This window comes from Pyxicephalus adspersus, chromosome 7 (genome assembly GCF_032062135.1).
Source record: "Pyxicephalus adspersus chromosome 7, UCB_Pads_2.0, whole genome shotgun sequence".
Lineage (NCBI taxonomy): Eukaryota > Metazoa > Chordata > Amphibia > Anura > Pyxicephalidae > Pyxicephalus > Pyxicephalus adspersus.
In genome coordinates this window covers 17,681,715-17,687,714 of record NC_092864.1, presented here as the reverse complement: position 1 = coordinate 17,687,714, position 6,000 = coordinate 17,681,715, and positions in this window count along the sequence as shown.

Below are 6,000 nucleotides of genomic sequence, written 5' to 3'. Positions count from 1 at the left end.
CTCTTTTTCTGATCAATTCATAAGTTCTATTAATCTTGTGCTAGGATACACTTTAATTAGTGCCACCTACCGGCTGGACCACCTATTTGTATAATTGTGTATTATGTATGCCATCAATAAATAGTAAAAAAAATGGTGTTTACATGTAATGCCTAAAACCCCCCTGTCCTTTTTTTTTTTTTTTTTTTTTCGTGGGTGGCAGTCTAGAACAGTAACTTTGATACTGTCATGCAAACTCCGGAGATATCTTGTATTGTCATGATGTGGTCAGGCAGTGTACAAAACAGGAGCTGTCAAATTCTTTGTTTTTTAACAAGTTCATAAAACGTCCCATATTTATTACCATTTTCTGCATTGCTGGGCTGTGGTATTAGAATTGTACTCTCAGAAACTGGGTAACAGTGATTTCTGTCAAGGAGTTGTCCGGGAATAAGGTCAGGTCTGATCCAGAAATCTCAAGCTGAAGTTTACATTGACAAAATTAAAACAGCGATAAATTTATCACTGTAAAATCCTTACATGAGTCCGAATGTAATGCATTCTCTTTAAACCCTTGCCTTCTAAAATGTTTTTTCTAGCTAATACCTTAAATAACTTTTGCACAATCAAATAACTTTTATTAGGTAATTTGCCAGATCAGCATGCTTTGATGTTGCAAAAAGGTTACCATAAGGTACAGTGGGGTCAGGTTTAATAAATAAAAGTAATTCAAGCCAATTCTTAGTAGCAGAATCTGTAACATTTAGCTACATAAGAGTTGTTGTTTTTAGTAGAACAGTTTTATATTACACAAATAATGTGAACAGAAAATAGGAGGAGGGAGATAATATATTTTATTATGATTTTCTATCATTTTTGAAAAAAAATGATCACTGTCATTTATATATATGTTTTTAGATGCAGGGTATTGTTAGGAACAGTTATTGCTGAAATGGAAACTATATGATTTTAGGTGCATTATTTTTATTTTAGTTTAGTTTTTTATTTGTATGTTTTATGTTTATTATATCTATTTAGGTACATACCAAGATTTTGGAACTGGAAAATGACTGTCAAAATACAATCTCAGTCAGAGAAAAAGAAAAAAACACAAAGGACTGGCTGACAGAAGCTCATCCCGTCACCTGTGTAAAGCCTATACCACAAGGAGTTAGCCAAGGATAGCTGTCCTTGGCTGCACTCTTGAGTAAATGAGAGAATGTAAGGGGCCCTCATCACCATTATTTACATGGGTAATCTGAAATTTAGACACCTCATTTCCATTTGTTAATATTTTCTTTGATCAGCAATGGGGATCATCTTCTTCAATATTTTATTTATATCTGCAGACTTTTCTATATTTTTCTATACTTTAAAATGTATTTGTCATTATTTTTTTTAACTGTAATAAATACATTTTTCACTCTATACTTTTAGTCTAGACTTTTATCATTAGGTCTGCAATGGTATTACAGATTGAATATCTTGCCAATATTTGGTCTCTGATAAACTTTTCAATCCCCAGTCTTTTCTTAAATTCAGCCTAAAAAATGGAAGTCAACGTCCTGAACTCTTCTAACAGAGGAACTGTCAAGAAACCATCATAGTAAATCCCTGGCTAAGCCTTGGCATTATTGGTTAATAAAGGTTGTTTGCTTTCCTCTTCAATACAACTTATAACTCTAAGTATAATAGTAGAGACATTAAGCCATATCAGATGACACTGTGGTGATCCCAAACTGATTACCTGTTGTGGCAAAATATTTATTGACCGAGAGTTACATAACATTTCGAACAGGAGAGAACCGAAAAGTGCAGGACACTAGGTTTTGGGTCAATGTCATTGGGAACTATGAGAGCACATCACAATGTTCTGATTATACAATGAGGACTTTAAAGTAATGAGAATCAGTCATAAAGCAGCGCGTTCAAGATTCTGGTTATTTTTAAGCAGATGTAAATCCTGTTTGTCAGTTAAGTATATGTTATGTCACGGATATATTTTGTGACAGTTTAAGTAAATATTGATGGGTTCAATTTGAAGTGTACAAAGAGAGATAACACACAGACTAGAAAGATTATACTATTTAATAATAAAGACAGATAGATAAAACAATGCAGTTACAAAGAGTTAGATATAACAAAAATACTTAGCTGCGGAAAGGAGTTGCATTCATCATCCAAGGAGTCTTCCAAATTAATGGCTTGGCAGATGATCAAGAAAACATGTTGCATACAGTTACTTCTGGTCAAGACTAGTTATTAAGCATGGCACTGTGTTTTTAAACTACTCAGGAAGGAACTAAGATAATGGCCAGTGTTTGACCAGTACTGACCAATGACCATCCCTTAAACCAGTATTTTAAGCTGCATTCCTTTAGGATGACCTCACATAGGGTATACATATATCAGTATATACTGGTAAAGCATTATTGTTGGTGAGACATAATTGATATTAAATAAATTGTGCTATCCCAACAGTATATGTAACCCAGGTACTAAAACATGTTTTAAAATGTGGATGTTATTTCCAAGGTCATATTTATTCTGTTCAGGTTTTAATAAAATGTTTCCAATATTCCTGGTGACCCTGTCCCAGATATAACATTCTCCCAACGAATAGCTGACAGCATTTGCATGTTCTTTACAGTACTGTATGCTGAGGAAACTTTCCTGGTCTTCTTTATTCATGTAATGACCTAGTTGTAATATGCTGGTATCATACCATGCTTGAGTCATTAAAAACTGGAAAACCTAGACCTTCACTGGCGATTCTGGGTGATCCATCAAATCTGGAATGGATTTGTTAATAAAACATTTACTATTAGTTGGAAAATGCTTTCAAACCTGAACCAGATCTATTTCGGGTTTGCTGGATCACCCAGGTTCTCCAATGATAGCCATTTTTCTCTAATCTTGGAGAAGTTTAATAAATCAGACCCTATGTGCTGATGTGCATAGAACAGGCATTGCCCAGTGGTATCACCAGTTAGGTTACCAGCTTTGACAAATGATAGGTAGCATCATATATGCACATCTTTGCTGTGTATATAGACCAGAAGTGGGTGCATGGAGCCTGCAAGAGCTCAGCAGTGCTGAAATGTATGAAGTTACCAATTTTATTTTATAAAATACAAACACAGAAAATATTTAGATGGTGCCTTACTTAACCAATTATCATCCAGCCAAAGTTTGCATCTGCGTACCTAAATTCAACATTTTTACTTTACATAGAAGGGTAGTAAGGTAAAACATTTTTTTTTAAGTGCAACACCCGCAGCGATCAAGACTTAATGGGAGCGCAAAGCCTTCTGGGATACCTACGTCACGCATCCCGGAAGGCTCTGGCTGCTTCTTCTGCACATTCCTTGTTCTTGGGCATGTGTAGAAGGGGCATTTTTCCTCCTAGGGGAAAGAGATGCCGATCTTACGCATACGCAGTGAGATTGGCTCTCTTTTTTTCCCCCTTTACAGCGGCCTACGTCACTCGATCTTGCACCTGCGCAGTGCAAGATCAGGTGAAGGAGGAAAAGACCGAAGAAGAAGATGGACGTGAAGATCAGTGAGGGCGGAATTCCAGGATGACACGGGATCGGATCGTGGGAAGGACCAGCGACATCAAGGGACCTGCCAGATTAAAGGTAAGTTACATTTTTTTTTTTAGTTTAGTTCCGCTTTAAGCAGGACTATTACAAAAAAAAGGCATCAATCTCTCTGCAATCCTAGTTGAGTCGGTCCTGTGCCGTCCTATCTTCCTTCTTTGTCTCAGCACAGGGTGGACACCAGAAAGCATTTTCTTCCTCTTCTTACGGGTTCTTCCTTGGTGACAGGTCCACTTTAAACAAATAATAAGATAAGTACAATAAAGGTTTTTCTGTCTATATGCAAACATTTCAGTGATGGCTGCATGACTATTCGCATGGCTGTGTAAGCTAAGACTTGTGGTCTCCATGTTATAATAAAATGATAATGATACATTTTAATCATAATAAATTTGTACCTAATAACAAAAACAATAGTTAGGGGAATGTAAAGCCAGCTAAGGCTTAGTCTACACGGACTGTTTCCCCAGCGTTTAACCTGAGGCTTTTAAAGCCCATGTTTGAAGTCCCCATGCATTCCAATGGGCTAATCTACACCAGGACGTTTCCTTCAGGCACGTTTTTGAGCTTTATTTTAAACGTTGCTTGCAACGTTTAAAAAATTAAAACGCTGGTAAATCGCGGGAAAAAGCGGGAAATCGCGGGAAAACGCGTCCATTGATTTTAACATCAATGGGTGTTTGTGACATCTTATTGAGATATGTCCTTTGTTGACTTTCCCTGGAGAAACAAAAAGTTCATGACGACCTGTAACTCCAACGACGTGAAACTTGCTTGTGCCTCTGCCATCACAGCTTCTCACTAAAAGAAAAAACTTTTTTTTTTTTTTTTTAAATAAACACTTTAATTCAGAAGTAGATGGATCTGGTCTAATATTAGTTTGCCTTGATCTGTCAATTGATGGATCAATCTCCATCCAAAATTAAAGAACTAGTTAGAATCTTCTTACTGAGATCAATAAAAAAGTGGGAGAATTATTATTGGGTGCATGAATGGAACCAAAAGTATAACTGTTACCTGCAATCTCCACTATTACAAATAAATATCTACTAGCAGGGTCATGTTCTGTAGAGATAATTTTATAAAGTAGATTTTTATTAAACACGAGAGACACACCTCTCGTTTTGGTTTTAAAAACAGTGTAAATCACTTCACTTATCCATTTAGCTCTAAACAGTGGAGCCTGACCCTCCTTCCAGTGTGTCCCCTGCAAAAACACTACATTTGGAGATTGCTTTTTCAAACCAACTTTAAAAGGGACTTTTCTTTTTCAGATGATAGAACATCATGCATCATAGATGTCATACAAACTTAAAGTGCAAAACAACTAACAGCAGAAAAGATCCCAAATATAGACTGTAGCCATCCCAGCCAGTGGCCCTTAGTCCATCCAATACAAATCAAAGACATATATTGAAAACGAGATCTCATTATAAACAATACTCCAAATTTCAATCACCTGTCTTCCAAAGAAAAAATACATTGCCTGTGAGTAATAAATAACCTTTACATGAAAGTGACCCTGAGTAAGACCATGTAAATCCAAGTCTTTTTTTCTTTTATACCCAACAAACACCTGCTGTCGGCGTATCGCAACAGAGGGGCACAATATTTGCAAAAAATCATGAACAAACAAACAAAAAAGTGCATTGCAGTAAACAGTTAATAAATAATTGCATCTCTTTTGTTGTTCTCATTTTTTAAGACACTTGTGTGAAGAAACAAACATCTCTATTTATTTCCCTCAGAAAATGAGGTAGACAATTTAAGCATTTCAGCTACATCAGCCGGATCATCTAATAACCTCCCCCTATCAGAGAACTGTCAGTTTGGCAGGGTACAAAAAAACAAATAATGAATGCCCATGCCCACCAAATGCTTACAATCTGGAGCAAAAGTTTTTCGTTTTTGTGTCACAGCAACGGAGTAGTCCTGGAACATCAGAATCTTGTTACCCTCACATGAAAATCACGAACCTTTCAGTAGGCTCCCAACACTGTTTCCTTGTCGGTATAATGGAAATATTTATTACATGTCGCGGTTGTTGGGTTATAGAATGGCGCTCAGGGCCTATCTGATGAGCTCTTTCAATACTCCGTAGGGAACTGGGTGCAAGGTTCAATGCATTCATCAAAGGGGTTGTAAGAAAGTGAACCAGATCATGGCCTTTGTATGATTCTGGTATACCAATAATGTGCAAATTAGACCTCCTATTCCGATTCTCCAAATCCTCTAGTTTGGTTTCTATGTAGGTGAGTATGGTATCTTGAGCAGCAACTTTAGTATTAGATTGTAAAAGCTGATATTTCAAGTCGCTTACTCGCTCTTCCAACTCAGTTAAGCGCTGAGTATTGGAGGAAATATTCGCTAGTGCTGATTCAATGGATTTTTGCAAACCCTCAAATTTATTATCAAAACA